This window comes from Oncorhynchus masou, chromosome 32, assembly GCF_036934945.1.
Source record: "Oncorhynchus masou masou isolate Uvic2021 chromosome 32, UVic_Omas_1.1, whole genome shotgun sequence".
Lineage (NCBI taxonomy): Eukaryota > Metazoa > Chordata > Actinopteri > Salmoniformes > Salmonidae > Oncorhynchus > Oncorhynchus masou.
This window is the reverse complement of record NC_088243.1, coordinates 49156868-49171125: the sequence shown is the minus strand read 5'-3', so window position 1 is coordinate 49171125 and position 14258 is coordinate 49156868. Positions and strand designations below refer to the sequence as shown.

Sequence of the window (14258 nt, the reverse complement as noted above, 5' to 3'; positions counted from 1 at the left end):
CATTAGCTCAGCTGATTTAAACATCTATGCAATTTTCTAAAATAAGGCATTGGACATTGTTATTCTACTTTTATTATCGAAGACTGCAAGGCCTGAGAATTATTGTGTCTGAATATGTATTGCAAGATTGAAGGAAAGAGTATCTTTGTACTTGTGAAAAACCACTAGCTTGCCTCATTCTGACAGGTTCACAACTTTGATGTCTGTTGTTGCTAAGCAAAGTCTGTATGATGTCAAATAGGGTCGTTTAATTTCATTAGCTCATCTAATTCGTACATGTTGGCAATTTCCCGAAATAAGGCATTGGTGTTGTTGCTTTGAAAAGCTTGGGCATGGTTGTTCAACTTTAATAATCTAAGACTGCAAGGCCTGAGAATTATTGTGTCTGAATATGTATTGCAAGATTGAAGGAAAGAGTATCTTTGTACTTGTTAAAAATCACTAGTTTGCCTCATTCGGACAGGTTCACAACTTTGATGTCTGTTGTTGCATAGCAAAGTCTGTATAATGTCAATTAGGGATGTATAATATACACTGTGTGGCCTAATGGATAAGGCGTCTGACTTCGAATCAGAAGATTGAGGGTTCGAGTCCCTTCGTGGTTGTTTAATTTCATTAGCTCAGCTGATTTAAACATCTATGCAATTTTCTAAAATAAGGCATTGGACATTGTTATTCAACTTTTATTATCGAAGACTGCAAGGCCTGAGAATTATTGTGTCTGAATCTGCTTCGCAAGATTGAAGGAAAGAGTATCTTTGTACTTGTTAAAAACCACTAGCTTTCATCATTCGGACAGGTTCACAACTTTGATGTCTGTTGTTGCATAGCAAAGTCTGTATAATGTCAATTAGGGATGTATAATGTAGACTGCGTGGCCTAATGGATAAGGCGTCTGACTCAATCAGAAGATTGAGGGTTCGAGTCTCTTCGTGGTTGTTTAATTTCATTAGCTCAGCTGATTTAAACATCTATGCAATTTTCTAAAATAAGGCATTGGACATTGTTATTCAACTTTTATTATCGAAGACTGCAAGGCCTGAGAATTATTGTGTCTGAATATGTATTGCAAGATTGAAGGAAAGAGTATCTTTGTACTTGTTAAAAATCACTAGCTTGCCTCATTCGGACAGGTTCACAACTTTGTCTGTTGTTGCATAGCAAAGTCTGTATAATGTCAATTAGGGATGTATAATATAGACTGCGTGGCCTAATGGATAAGGCGTCTGACTTCAAATCAGAATATTGAGGGTTCGAGTCCCTTCGTGGTTGTTTAATTTCATTAGCTCAGCTGATTTAAACATCTATGCAATTTCCTAAAATAAGGCATTGGACATTGTTATTCAAATTTTATTATCGAAGACTGCAAGGCCTGAGAATTATTGTGTCTGAATCTGCATCGCAAGATTGAAGGAAAGAGTATCTTTGTACTTGTTAAAAATCACTAGCTTTCATCATTCGGACAGGTTCACAACTTTGATGTCTGTTGTTGCATAGCAAAGTCTGTATAATGTCAATTAGGGATGTATAATATAGACTGCGTGGCCTAATGGATAAGGCGTCTGACTTCGAATCAGAAGAATGAGGGTTCGAGTCCCTTCGTGGTTGTTTAATTTCATTAGCTCAGCTGATTTAAACATCTTTGCAATTTCCCGAAATAAGGCATTGGTCTTGTTGCTTGGACATTGTTATTCAACTTTATTATCGAAGACTGCAAGGCCTGAGAATTATTGTGTCTGAATCTGAATCTCAATATTGAAGGAAAGAGTATCTTTGTACTTGTTAAAATCACTAGCTTTCCTCATTCGGACAGGTTCATACAGCAAAGTCTGTATGATGTCAAAAAGGGTCGTTTAATTTCATTGGCTCAGCTAATTAGTACATGTTTGCAATTCCTCTAAATAAGGCATTGGTCTTGTTGCTTTGAAAAGCTTGGACTTTGTTGTTCAACTTTAATAATCTAAGACTGCAAGGCCTGAGAATTATTGTGTCTGAATCTGCTTCGCAAGATTGAAGGAAAGAGTATCTTTGTACTTGTTAAAAATCACTAGCTTTCATCATTCGGACAGGTTCACAACTTTGATGTCTGTTGTTGCATAGCAAAGTCTGTATAATGTCAATTAGGGATGTATAATATGCAAGGCCTGAGAATTATTGTGTCTGAATCTGCTTCGCAAGATTGAAGGAAAGAGTATCTTTGTACTTGTTAAAAACCACTAGCTTTCATCATTCGGACAGGTTCATACAGCAAAGTCTGTATGATGTCAAAAAGGGTCGTTTAATTTCATTGGCTCAGCTAATTAGTACATGTTTGCAATTCCTCTAAATAAGGCATTGGTCTTGTTGCTTTGAAAAGCTTGGACTTTGTTGTTCAACTTTAATAATCTAAGACTGCAAGGCCTGAGAATTATTGTGTCTGAATCTGCTTCGCAAGATTGAAGGAAAGAGTATCTTTGTACTTGTTAAAAACCACTAGCTTTCATCATTCGGACAGGTTCACAACTTTGATGTCTGTTGTTGCATAGCAAAGTCTGTATAATGTCAATTAGGGATGTATAATATAGACTGCGTGGCCTAATGGATAAGGCGTCTGACTTCGAATCAGAAGATTGAGGGTTCGAGTCCCTTCGTGGTTGTTTAATTTCATTAGCTCAGCTGATTTAAACATCTATGCAATTTTCTAAAATAAGGCATTGGACATTGTTATTCAACTTTTATTATCGAAGACTGCAAGGCCTGAGAATTATTGTGTCTGAATCTGCTTCGCAAGATTGAAGGAAAGAGTATCTTTGTACTTGTTAAAAACCACTAGCTTTCATCATTCGGACAGGTTCACAACTTTGATGTCTGTTGTTGCATAGCAAAGTCTGTATAATGTCAATTAGGGATGTATAATATAGACTGCGTGGCCTAATGGATAAGGCGTCTGACTTCGAATCAGAAGAATGAGGGTTCGAGTCCCTTCGTGGTTGTTTAATTTCATTAGCTCAGCTGATTTAAACATCTTTGCAATTTCCCGAAATAAGGCATTGGTCTTGTTGCTTGGACATTGTTATTCAACTTTTATTATCGAAGACTGCAAGGCCTGAGAATTATTGTGTCTGAATCTGAATCTCAATATTGAAGGAAAGAGTATCTTTGTACTTGTTAAAATCACTAGCTTTCCTCATTCGGACAGGTTCATACAGCAAAGTCTGTATGATGTCAAAAAGGGTCGTTTAATTTCATTGGCTCAGCTAATTAGTACATGTTTGCAATTCCTCTAAATAAGGCATTGGTCTTGTTGCTTTGAAAAGCTTGGACTTTGTTGTTCAACTTTAATAATCTAAGACTGCAAGGCCTGAGAATTATTGTGTCTGAATCTGCTTCGCAAGATTGAAGGAAAGAGTATCTTTGTACTTGTTAAAAACCACTAGCTTTCATCATTCGGACAGGTTCACAACTTTGATGTCTGTTGTTGCATAGCAAAGTCTGTATGATGTCAAATAGGGTCGTTTAATTTCATTAGCTCAGCTAATTCGTACATGTTGGAAATTTCCCGAAATAAGGCATTGGTGTTGTTGCTTTGAAAAGCTTGGGCATGGTTGTTCAACTTTAATAATCTAAGACTGCAAGGCCTGAGAATTATTGTGTCTGAATATGTATTGCAAGATTGAAGGAAAGAGTATCTTTGTACTTGTTAAAAATCACTAGCTTGCCTCATTCGGACAGGTTCACAACTTTGATGTCTGTTGTTGCATAGCAAAGTCTGTATAATGTCAATTAGGGATGTATAATATAGACTGCGTGGCCTAATGGATAAGGCGTCTGACTTCGAATCAGAAGAATGAGGGTTCGAGTCCCTTCGTGGTTGTTTAATTTCATTAGCTCAGCTGATTTAAACATCTTTGCAATTTCCCGAAATAAGGCATTGGTCTTGTTGCTTGGACATTGTTATTCAACTTTTATTATCGAAGACTGCAAGGCCTGAGAATTATTGTGTCTGAATCTGCTTCGCAAGATTGAAGGAAAGAGTATCTTTGTACTTGTTAAAAACCACTAGCTTTCATCATTCGGACAGGTTCACAACTTTGATGTCTGTTGTTGCATAGCAAAGTCTGTATAATGTCAATTAGGGATGTATAATATAGACTGCGTGGCCTAATGGATAAGGCGTCTGACTTCGAATCAGAAGATTGAGGGTTCGAGTCTCTTCGTGGTTGTTTAATTTCATTAGCTCAGCTGATTTAAACATCTATGCAATTTTCTAAAATAAGGCATTGGTCTTGTTTGGACATTGTTATTCAACTTTTATTATCGAAGACTGCAAGGCCTGAGAATTATTGTGTCTGAATATGTATTGCAAGATTGAAGGAAAGAGTATCTTTGTACTTGTTAAAAATCACTAGCTTGCCTCATTCGGACAGGTTCACAACTTTGTCTGTTGTTGCATAGCAAAGTCTGTATAATGTCAATTAGGGATGTATAATATAGACTGCGTGGCCTAATGGATAAGGCGTCTGACTTCAAATCAGAATATTGAGGGTTCGAGTCCCTTCGTGGTTGTTTAATTTCATTAGCTCAGCTGATTTAAACATCTATGCAATTTCCTAAAATAAGGCATTGGACATTGTTATTCAAATTTTATTATCGAAGACTGCAAGGCCTGAGAATTATTGTGTCTGAATCTGCATCGCAAGATTGAAGGAAAGAGTATCTTTGTACTTGTTAAAAATCACTAGCTTTCATCATTCGGACAGGTTCACAACTTTGATGTCTGTTGTTGCATAGCAAAGTCTGTATAATGTCAATTAGGGATGTATAATATAGACTGCGTGGCCTAATGGATAAGGCGTCTGACTTCGAATCAGAAGAATGAGGGTTCGAGTCCCTTCGTGGTTGTTTAATTTCATTAGCTCAGCTGATTTAAACATCTTTGCAATTTCCCGAAATAAGGCATTGGTCTTGTTGCTTGGACATTGTTATTCAACTTTTATTATCGAAGACTGCAAGGCCTGAGAATTATTGTGTCTGAATCTGAATCTCAATATTGAAGGAAAGAGTATCTTTGTACTTGTTAAAATCACTAGCTTTCCTCATTCGGACAGGTTCATACAGCAAAGTCTGTATGATGTCAAAAAGGGTCGTTTAATTTCATTGGCTCAGCTAATTAGTACATGTTTGCAATTCCTCTAAATAAGGCATTGGTCTTGTTGCTTTGAAAAGCTTGGACTTTGTTGTTCAACTTTAATAATCTAAGACTGCAAGGCCTGAGAATTATTGTGTCTGAATCTGCTTCGCAAGATTGAAGGAAAGAGTATCTTTGTACTTGTTAAAAACCACTAGCTTTCATCATTCGGACAGGTTCACAACTTTGATGTCTGTTGTTGCATAGCAAAGTCTGTATAATGTCAATTAGGGATGTATAATATGCAAGGCCTGAGAATTATTGTGTCTGAATCTGCTTCGCAAGATTGAAGGAAAGAGTATCTTTGTACTTGTTAAAAACCACTAGCTTTCATCATTCGGACAGGTTCATACAGCAAAGTCTGTATGATGTCAAAAAGGGTCGTTTAATTTCATTGGCTCAGCTAATTAGTACATGTTTGCAATTCCTCTAAATAAGGCATTGGTCTTGTTGCTTTGAAAAGCTTGGACTTTGTTGTTCAACTTTAATAATCTAAGACTGCAAGGCCTGAGAATTATTGTGTCTGAATCTGCTTCGCAAGATTGAAGGAAAGAGTATCTTTGTACTTGTTAAAAACCACTAGCTTTCATCATTCGGACAGGTTCACAACTTTGATGTCTGTTGTTGCATAGCAAAGTCTGTATAATGTCAATTAGGGATGTATAATATAGACTGCGTGGCCTAATGGATAAGGCGTCTGACTTCGAATCAGAAGATTGAGGGTTCGAGTCCCTTCGTCGTTGTTTAATTTCATTAGCTCAGCTGATTTAAACATCTATGCAATTTCCTAAAATAAGGCATTGGACATTGTTATTCAAATTTTATTATCGAAGACTGCAAGGCCTGAGAATTATTGTGTCTGAATCTGCATCGCAAGATTGAAGGAAAGAGTATCTTTGTACTTGTTAAAAATCACTAGCTTTCATCATTCGGACAGGTTCACAACTTTGATGTCTGTTGTTGCATAGCAAAGTCTGTATAATGTCCATTAGGGATGTATAATATAGACTGCGTGGCCTAATGGATAAGGCGTCTGACTTCGAATCAGAAGATTGAGGTTTCGAGTCCCTTCGTGGTTGTTTAATTTCATTAGCTCAGCTGATTTAAACATCTTTGCAATTTCCCGAAATAAGGCATTGGTCTTGTTGCTTGGACATTGTTATTCAACTTTTATTATCGAAGACTGCAAGGCCTGAGAATTATTGTGTCTGAATCTGAATCTCAATATTGAAGGAAAGAGTATCTTTGTACTTGTTAAAATCACTAGCTTTCCTCATTCGGACAGGTTCATACAGCAAAGTCTGTATGATGTCAAAAAGGGTCGTTTAATTTCATTGGCTCAGCTAATTAGTACATGTTTGCAATTCCTCTAAATAAGGCATTGGTCTTGTTGCTTTGAAAAGCTTGGACTTTGTTGTTCAACTTTAATAATCTAAGACTGCAAGGCCTGAGAATTATTGTGTCTGAATCTGCATCGCAAGATTGAAGGAAAGAGTATCTTTGTACTTGTGAAAAATCACTAGCTTGCCTCATTCTGACAGGTTCACAAGTTTGATGTCTGTTGTTGCTAAGCAAAGTCTGTATGATGTCAAATAGGGTCGTTTAATTTCATTAGCTCAGCTAATTCGTACATGTTGGAAATTTCCCGAAATAAGGCATTGGTGTTGTTGCTTTGAAAAGCTTGGGCATGGTTGTTCAACTTTAATAATCTAAGACTGCAAGGCCTGAGAATTATTGTGTCTGAATATGTATTGCAAGATTGAAGGAAAGAGTATCTTTGTACTTGTTAAAAATCACTAGCTTGCCTCATTCGGACAGGTTCACAACTCTGATGTCTGTTGTTGCATAGCAAAGTCTGTATAATGTCAATTAGGGATGTATAATATAGACTGCGTGGCCTAATGGATAAGGCGTCTGACTTCGAATCAGAAGAATGAGGGTTCGAGTCCCTTCGTGGTTGTTTAATTTCATTAGCTCCTCTGATTTAAACATCTATGCAATTTCCTAAAATAAGGCATTGGACATTGTTATTCAAATTTTATTATCGAAGACTGCAAGGCCTGAGAATTATTGTGTCTGAATCTGCATCGCAAGATTGAAGGAAAGAGTATCTTTGTACTTGTTAAAAATCACTAGCTTTCATCATTCGGACAGGTTCACAACTTTGATGTCTGTTGTTGCATAGCAAAGTCTGTATAATGTCAATTAGGGATGTATAATATAGACTGCGTGGCCTAATGGATAAGGCGTCTGACTTCGAATCAGAAGAATGAGGGTTCGAGTCCCTTCGTGGTTGTTTAATTTCATTAGCTCCTCTGATTTAAACATCTATGCAATTTCCTAAAATAAGGCATTGGACATTGTTATTCAAATTTTATTATCGAAGACTGCAAGGCCTGAGAATTATTGTGTCTGAATCTGCATCGCAAGATTGAAGGAAAGAGTATCTTTGTACTTGTGAAAAATCACTAGCTTGCCTCATTCTGACAGGTACACAACTTTGATGTCTGTTGTTGCTAAGCAAAGTCTGTATGATGTCAAATAGGGTCGTTTAATTTCATTAGCTCATCTAATTCGTACATGTTGGAAATTTCCCGAAATAAGGCATTGGTGTTGTTGCTTTGAAAAGCTTGGGCATGGTTGTTCAACTTTAATAATCTAAGACTGCAAGGCCTGAGAATTATTGTGTCTGAATATGTATTGCAAGATTGAAGGAAAGAGTGTCTTTGTACTTGAAAAATCACTAGCTTTCCTCATTCGGGCAGGTTCATAGAGCAAAGTCTGTATGATGTCAAATAGGGTCGTTTAATTTCATTGGCTCAGCTAATTGGTACATGTTTGCAATTTCCCTAAATAAGGCTTTGGTCTTGTTGCTTTGAAAAGCTTGGACATTGTTGTTCAACTTTAATCATCTAAGACTGCAAGGAAGGCCTGAGAATTATTGTGTCTGAATCTGCATCGCAAGATTGAAGGAAAGAGTATCTTTGTACTTGTTAAAAATCACTAGCTTGCCTCATTCGGACAGGTTCACAACTTTGTCTGTTGTTGCATAGCAAAGTCTGTATAATGTCAATTAGGGATGTATAATATAGACTGCGTGGCCTAATGGATAAGGCGTCTGACTTCGAATCAGAAGATTGAGGGTTCGAGTCCCTTCGTGGTTGTTTAATTTCATTAGCTCAGCTGATTTAAACATCTATGCAATTTCCTAAAATAAGGCATTGGACATTGTTATTCAAATTTTATTATCGAAGACTGCAAGGCCTGAGAATTATTGTGTCTGAATCTGCATCGCAAGATTGAAGGAAAGAGTATCTTTGTACTTGTTAAAAATCACTAGCTTTCATCATTCGGACAGGTTCACAACTTTGATGTCTGTTGTTGCATAGCAAAGTCTGTATAATGTCAATTAGGGATGTATAATATAGACTGCGTGGCCTAATGGATAAGGCGTCTGACTTCGAATCAGAAGATTGAGGTTTCGAGTCCCTTCGTGGTTGTTTAATTTCATTAGCTCAGCTGATTTAAACATCTTTGCAATTTCCCGAAATAAGGCATTGGTCTTGTTGCTTGGACATTGTTATTCAACTTTTATTATCGAAGACTGCAAGGCCTGAGAATTATTGTGTCTGAATCTGAATCTCAATATTGAAGGAAAGAGTATCTTTGTACTTGTTAAAATCACTAGCTTTCCTCATTCGGACAGGTTCATACAGCAAAGTCTGTATGATGTCAAAAAGGGTCGTTTAATTTCATTGGCTCAGCTAATTAGTACATGTTTGCAATTCCTCTAAATAAGGCATTGGTCTTGTTGCTTTGAAAAGCTTGGACTTTGTTGTTCAACTTTAATAATCTAAGACTGCAAGGCCTGAGAATTATTGTGTCTGAATCTGCATCGCAAGATTGAAGGAAAGAGTATCTTTGTACTTGTGAAAAATCACTAGCTTGCCTCATTCTGACAGGTTCACAACTTTGATGTCTGTTGTTGCTAAGCAAAGTCTATATGATGTCAAATAGGGTCGTTTAATTTCATTAGCTCAGCTAATTCGTACATGTTGGCAATTTCCCTAAATAAGGCATTGGTCTGGTTGCTTTGAAAAGCGTGGACATTGTTGTTCAACTTGAATCATCTAAGACTGCAAGGCCTGAGAATTATTGTGTCTGAATCTGCATCGCAAGATTGAAGGAAAGAGTATCTTTGTACTTGTTAAAAATCCCGAGCTTTCCTCATTCGGGCAGGTTCATACAGCAAAGTCTGTATGATGTCAAATAGGGTCGTTTAATTTCATTGGCTCAGCTAATTTGTACACGTTTGCAATTTCCCAAAATAAGGCATTGGTCTTATTGCTTTGAATAGCTTGGACATTGTTGTTCAACTTTAATAATCTAAGACTGCAAGGCCTGAGAATTATTGTGTCTGAATCTGCTTCGCAAGATTGAAGGAAAGAGTATCTTTGTACTTGTGAAAAACCACTAGCTTGCCTCATTCTGACAGGTTCACAACTTTGATGTCTGTTGTTGCTAAGCAAAGTCTGTATGATGTCAAATAGGGTCGTTTAATTTCATTAGCTCATCTAATTCGTACATGTTGGCAATTTCCCGAAATAAGGCATTGGTGTTGTTGCTTTGAAAAGCTTGGGCATGGTTGTTCAACTTTAATAATCTAAGACTGCAAGGCCTGAGAATTATTGTGTCTGAATATGTATTGCAAGATTGAAGGAAAGAGTATCTTTGTACTTGTTAAAAATCACTAGTTTGCCTCATTCGGACAGGTTCACAACTTTGATGTCTGTTGTTGCATAGCAAAGTCTGTATAATGTCAATTAGGGATGTATAATATACACTGTGTGGCCTAATGGATAAGGCGTCTGACTTCGAATCAGAAGATTGAGGGTTCGAGTCCCTTCGTGGTTGTTTAATTTCATTAGCTCAGCTGATTTAAACATCTATGCAATTTCCTAAAATAAGGCGTTGGACATTGTTATTCAAATTTTATTATCGAAGACTGCAAGGCCTGAGAATTATTGTGTCTGAATCTGCTTCGCAAGATTGAAGGAAAGAGTATCTTTGTACTTGTTAAAAACCACTAGCTTGCCTCATTCTGACAGGTTCACAACTTTGATGTCTGTTGTTGCATAGCAAAGTCTGTATAATGTCAATTAGGGATGTATAATATAGACTGCGTGGCCTAATGGATAAGGCGTCTGACTTCGAATCAGAAGATTGAGGGTTCGAGTCCCTTCGTGGTTGTTTAATTTCATTAGCTCAGCTGATTTAAACATCTATGCAATTTCCTAAAATAAGGCATTGGACATTGTTATTTAACTTTTATTATCGAAGACTGCAAGGCCTGAGAATTATTGTGTCTGAATCTGCATCGCAAGATTGAAGGAAAGAGTATCTTTGTACTTGTTAAAAACCACTAGCTTTCATCATTCGGACAGGTTCACAACTTTGATGTCTGTTGTTGCATAGCAAAGTCTGTATAATGTCAATTAGGGATGTATAATATAGACTGCGTGGCCTAATGGATAAGGCGTCTGACTTCGAATCAGAAGATTGAGGGTTCGAGTCCCTTCGTGGTTGTTTAATTTCATTAGCTCAGCTGATTTAAACATCTTTGCAATTTCCCGAAATAAGGCATTGGTCTTGTTGCTTGGACATTGTTATTCAACTTTTATTATCGAAGACTGCAAGGCCTGAGAATTATTGTGTCTGAATCTGAATCTCAATATTGAAGGAAAGAGTATCTTTGTACTTGTTAAAATCACTAGCTTTCCTCATTCGGACAGGTTCATACAGCAAAGTCTGTATGATGTCAAAAAGGGTCGTTTAATTTCATTGGCTCAGCTAATTAGTACATGTTTGCAATTCCTCTAAATAAGGCATTGGTCTTGTTGCTTTGAAAAGCTTGGACTTTGTTGTTCAACTTTAATAATCTAAGACTGCAAGGCCTGAGAATTATTGTGTCTGAATATGTATTGCAAGATTGAAGGAAAGAGTATCTTTGTACTTGTTAAAAATCACTAGCTTGCCTCATTCGGACAGGTTCACAACTTTGATGTCTGTTGTTGCATAGCAAAGTCTGTATAATGTCAATTAGGGATGTATAATATAGACTGCGTGGCCTAATGGATAAGGCGTCTGACTTCGAATCAGAAGAATGAGGGTTCGAGTCCCTTCGTGGTTGTTTAATTTCATTAGCTCAGCTGATTTAAACATCTTTGCAATTTCCCGAAATAAGGCATTGGTCTTGTTGCTTGGACATTGTTATTCAACTTTTATTATCGAAGACTGCAAGGCCTGAGAATTATTGTGTCTGAATCTGAATCTCAATATTGAAGGAAAGAGTATCTTTGTACTTGTTAAAATCACTAGCTTTCCTCATTCGGACAGGTTCATACAGCAAAGTCTGTATGATGTCAAAAAGGGTCGTTTAATTTCATTGGCTCAGCTAATTAGTACATGTTTGCAATTCCTCTAAATAAGGCATTGGTCTTGTTGCTTTGAAAAGCTTGGACATTGTTGTTCAACTTTAATAATCTAAGACTGCAAGGCCTGAGAATTATTGTGTCTGAATCTGCATCGCAAGATTGAAGGAAAGAGTATCTTTGTACTTGTGAAAAATCACTAGCTTGCCTCATTCTGACAGGTTCACAACTTTGATGTCTGTTGTTGCTAAGCAAAGTCTGTATGATGTCAAATAGGGTCGTTTAATTTCATTAGCTCAGCTAATTCGTACATGTTGGAAATTTCCCGAAATAAGGCATTGGTGTTGTTGCTTTGAAAAGCTTGGGCATGGTTGTTCAACTTTAATAATCTAAGACTGCAAGGCCTGAGAATTATTGTGTCTGAATATGTATTGCAAGATTGAAGGAAAGAGTATCTTTGTACTTGTTAAAAATCACTAGCTTGCCTCATTCGGACAGGTTCACAACTTTGATGTCTGTTGTTGCATAGCAAAGTCTGTATAATGTCAATTAGGGATGTATAATATAGACTGCGTGGCCTAATGGATAAGGCGTCTGACTTCGAATCAGAAGAATGAGGGTTCGAGTCCCTTCGTGGTTGTTTAATTTCATTAGCTCATCTGATTTAAACATCTATGCAATTTCCTAAAATAAGGCATTGGACATTGTTATTCAAATTTTATTATCGAAGACTGCAAGGCCTGAGAATTATTGTGTCTGAATCTGCATCGCAAGATTGAAGGAAAGAGTATCTTTGTACTTGTTAAAAATCACTAGCTTTCATCATTCGGACAGGTTCACAACTTTGATGTCTGTTGTTGCATAGCAAAGTCTGTATAATGTCAATTAGGGATGTATAATATAGACTGCGTGGCCTAATGGATAAGGCGTCTGACTTCGAATCAGAAGATTGAGGTTTCGAGTCCCTTCGTGGTTGTTTAATTTCATTAGCTCAGCTGATTTAAACATCTTTGCAATTTCCCGAAATAAGGCATTGGTCTTGTTGCTTGGACATTGTTATTCAACTTTTATTATCGAAGACTGCAAGGCCTGAGAATTATTGTGTCTGAATCTGAATCTCAATATTGAAGGAAAGAGTATCTTTGTACTTGTTAAAATCACTAGCTTTCCTCATTCGGACAGGTTCATACAGCAAAGTCTGTATGATGTCAAAAAGGGTAGTTTAATTTCATTGGCTCAGCTAATTAGTACATGTTTGCAATTCCTCTAAATAAGGCATTGGTCTTGTTGCTTTGAAAAGCTTGGACTTTGTTGTTCAACTTTAATAATCTAAGACTGCAAGGCCTGAGAATTATTGTGTCTGAATCTGCATCGCAAGATTGAAGGAAAGAGTATCTTTGTACTTGTGAAAAATCACTAGCTTGCCTCATTCTGACAGGTTCACAAGTTTGATGTCTGTTGTTGCTAAGCAAAGTCTGTATGATGTCAAATAGGGTCGTTTAATTTCATTAGCTCAGCTAATTCGTACATGTTGGAAATTTCCCGAAATAAGGCATTGGTGTTGTTGCTTTGAAAAGCTTGGGCATGGTTGTTCAACTTTAATAATCTAAGACTGCAAGGCCTGAGAATTATTGTGTCTGAATATGTATTGCAAGATTGAAGGAAAGAGTATCTTTGTACTTGTTAAAAATCACTAGCTTGCCTCATTCGGACAGGTTCACAACTTTGTCTGTTGTTGCATAGCAAAGTCTGTATAATGTCAATTAGGGATGTATAATATAGACTGCGTGGCCTAATGGATAAGGCGTCTGACTTCGAATCAGAAGATTGAGGGTTCGAGTCCCTTCGTGGTTGTTTAATTTCATTAGCTCAGCTGATTTAAACATCTATGCAATTTCCTAAAATAAGGCATTGGACATTGTTATTCAAATTTTATTATCGAAGACTGCAAGGCCTGAGAATTATTGTGTCTGAATCTGCATCGCAAGATTGAAGGAAAGAGTATCTTTGTACTTGTTAAAAATCACTAGCTTTCATCATTCGGACAGGTTCACAACTTTGATGTCTGTTGTTGCATAGCAAAGTCTGTATAATGTCAATTAGGGATGTATAATATAGACTGCGTGGCCTAATGGATAAGGCGTCTGACTTCGAATCAGAAGATTGAGGTTTCGAGTCCCTTCGTGGTTGTTTAATTTCATTAGCTCAGCTGATTTAAACATCTTTGCAATTTCCCGAAATAAGGCATTGGTCTTGTTGCTTGGACATTGTTATTCAACTTTTATTATCGAAGACTGCAAGGCCTGAGAATTATTGTGTCTGAATCTGAATCTCAATATTGAAGGAAAGAGTATCTTTGTACTTGTTAAAATCACTAGCTTTCCTCATTCGGACAGGTTCATACAGCAAAGTCTGTATGATGTCAAAAAGGGTCGTTTAATTTCATTGGCTCAGCTAATTAGTACATGTTTGCAATTCCTCTAAATAAGGCATTGGTCTTGTTGCTTTGAAAAGCTTGGACATTGTTGTTCAACTTTAATAATCTAAGACTGCAAGGCCTGAGAATTATTGTGTCTGAATCTGCATCGCAAGATTGAAGGAAAGAGTATCTTTGTACTTGTGAAAAATCACTAGCTTGCCTCATTCTGACAGGTTCACAA

The 14258-nt window shown here is 37.0% G+C and overlaps 13 non-coding genes across 13 annotated transcripts; all 13 read left to right on the top strand.

The window, feature by feature from the left end:
- Window positions 1–1535: 1535 nt before the first annotated feature.
- On the top strand, window positions 1536–1608 carry trnar-ucg (transfer RNA arginine (anticodon UCG)). Its single transcript has one exon. It is a non-coding gene; the product is annotated as a tRNA-Arg (tRNA).
- A 955-nt stretch (window positions 1609–2563) lies between these two features.
- trnar-ucg (transfer RNA arginine (anticodon UCG)) lies at window positions 2564–2636 on the top strand. The gene has a single exon. It is a non-coding gene; the product is annotated as a tRNA-Arg (tRNA).
- Window positions 2637–2899: 263 nt separating this feature from the next.
- On the top strand, window positions 2900–2972 carry trnar-ucg (transfer RNA arginine (anticodon UCG)). The gene has a single exon. It is a non-coding gene; the product is annotated as a tRNA-Arg (tRNA).
- An 808-nt stretch (window positions 2973–3780) lies between these two features.
- On the top strand, window positions 3781–3853 carry trnar-ucg (transfer RNA arginine (anticodon UCG)). Its single transcript has one exon. It is a non-coding gene; the product is annotated as a tRNA-Arg (tRNA).
- Window positions 3854–4808: 955 nt separating this feature from the next.
- Window positions 4809–4881, top strand: trnar-ucg (transfer RNA arginine (anticodon UCG)). Its single transcript has one exon. It is a non-coding gene; the product is annotated as a tRNA-Arg (tRNA).
- A 2173-nt stretch (window positions 4882–7054) lies between these two features.
- On the top strand, window positions 7055–7127 carry trnar-ucg (transfer RNA arginine (anticodon UCG)). Its single transcript has one exon. It is a non-coding gene; the product is annotated as a tRNA-Arg (tRNA).
- A 263-nt stretch (window positions 7128–7390) lies between these two features.
- trnar-ucg (transfer RNA arginine (anticodon UCG)) lies at window positions 7391–7463 on the top strand. The gene has a single exon. It is a non-coding gene; the product is annotated as a tRNA-Arg (tRNA).
- Window positions 7464–8258: 795 nt separating this feature from the next.
- Window positions 8259–8331, top strand: trnar-ucg (transfer RNA arginine (anticodon UCG)). Its single transcript has one exon. It is a non-coding gene; the product is annotated as a tRNA-Arg (tRNA).
- A 2013-nt stretch (window positions 8332–10344) lies between these two features.
- Window positions 10345–10417, top strand: trnar-ucg (transfer RNA arginine (anticodon UCG)). The gene has a single exon. It is a non-coding gene; the product is annotated as a tRNA-Arg (tRNA).
- Window positions 10418–10680: 263 nt separating this feature from the next.
- trnar-ucg (transfer RNA arginine (anticodon UCG)) lies at window positions 10681–10753 on the top strand. The gene has a single exon. It is a non-coding gene; the product is annotated as a tRNA-Arg (tRNA).
- Window positions 10754–11284: 531 nt separating this feature from the next.
- Window positions 11285–11357, top strand: trnar-ucg (transfer RNA arginine (anticodon UCG)). Its single transcript has one exon. It is a non-coding gene; the product is annotated as a tRNA-Arg (tRNA).
- Window positions 11358–12165: 808 nt separating this feature from the next.
- trnar-ucg (transfer RNA arginine (anticodon UCG)) lies at window positions 12166–12238 on the top strand. The gene has a single exon. It is a non-coding gene; the product is annotated as a tRNA-Arg (tRNA).
- A 1141-nt stretch (window positions 12239–13379) lies between these two features.
- Window positions 13380–13452, top strand: trnar-ucg (transfer RNA arginine (anticodon UCG)). The gene has a single exon. It is a non-coding gene; the product is annotated as a tRNA-Arg (tRNA).
- Window positions 13453–14258: the final 806 nt, after the last annotated feature.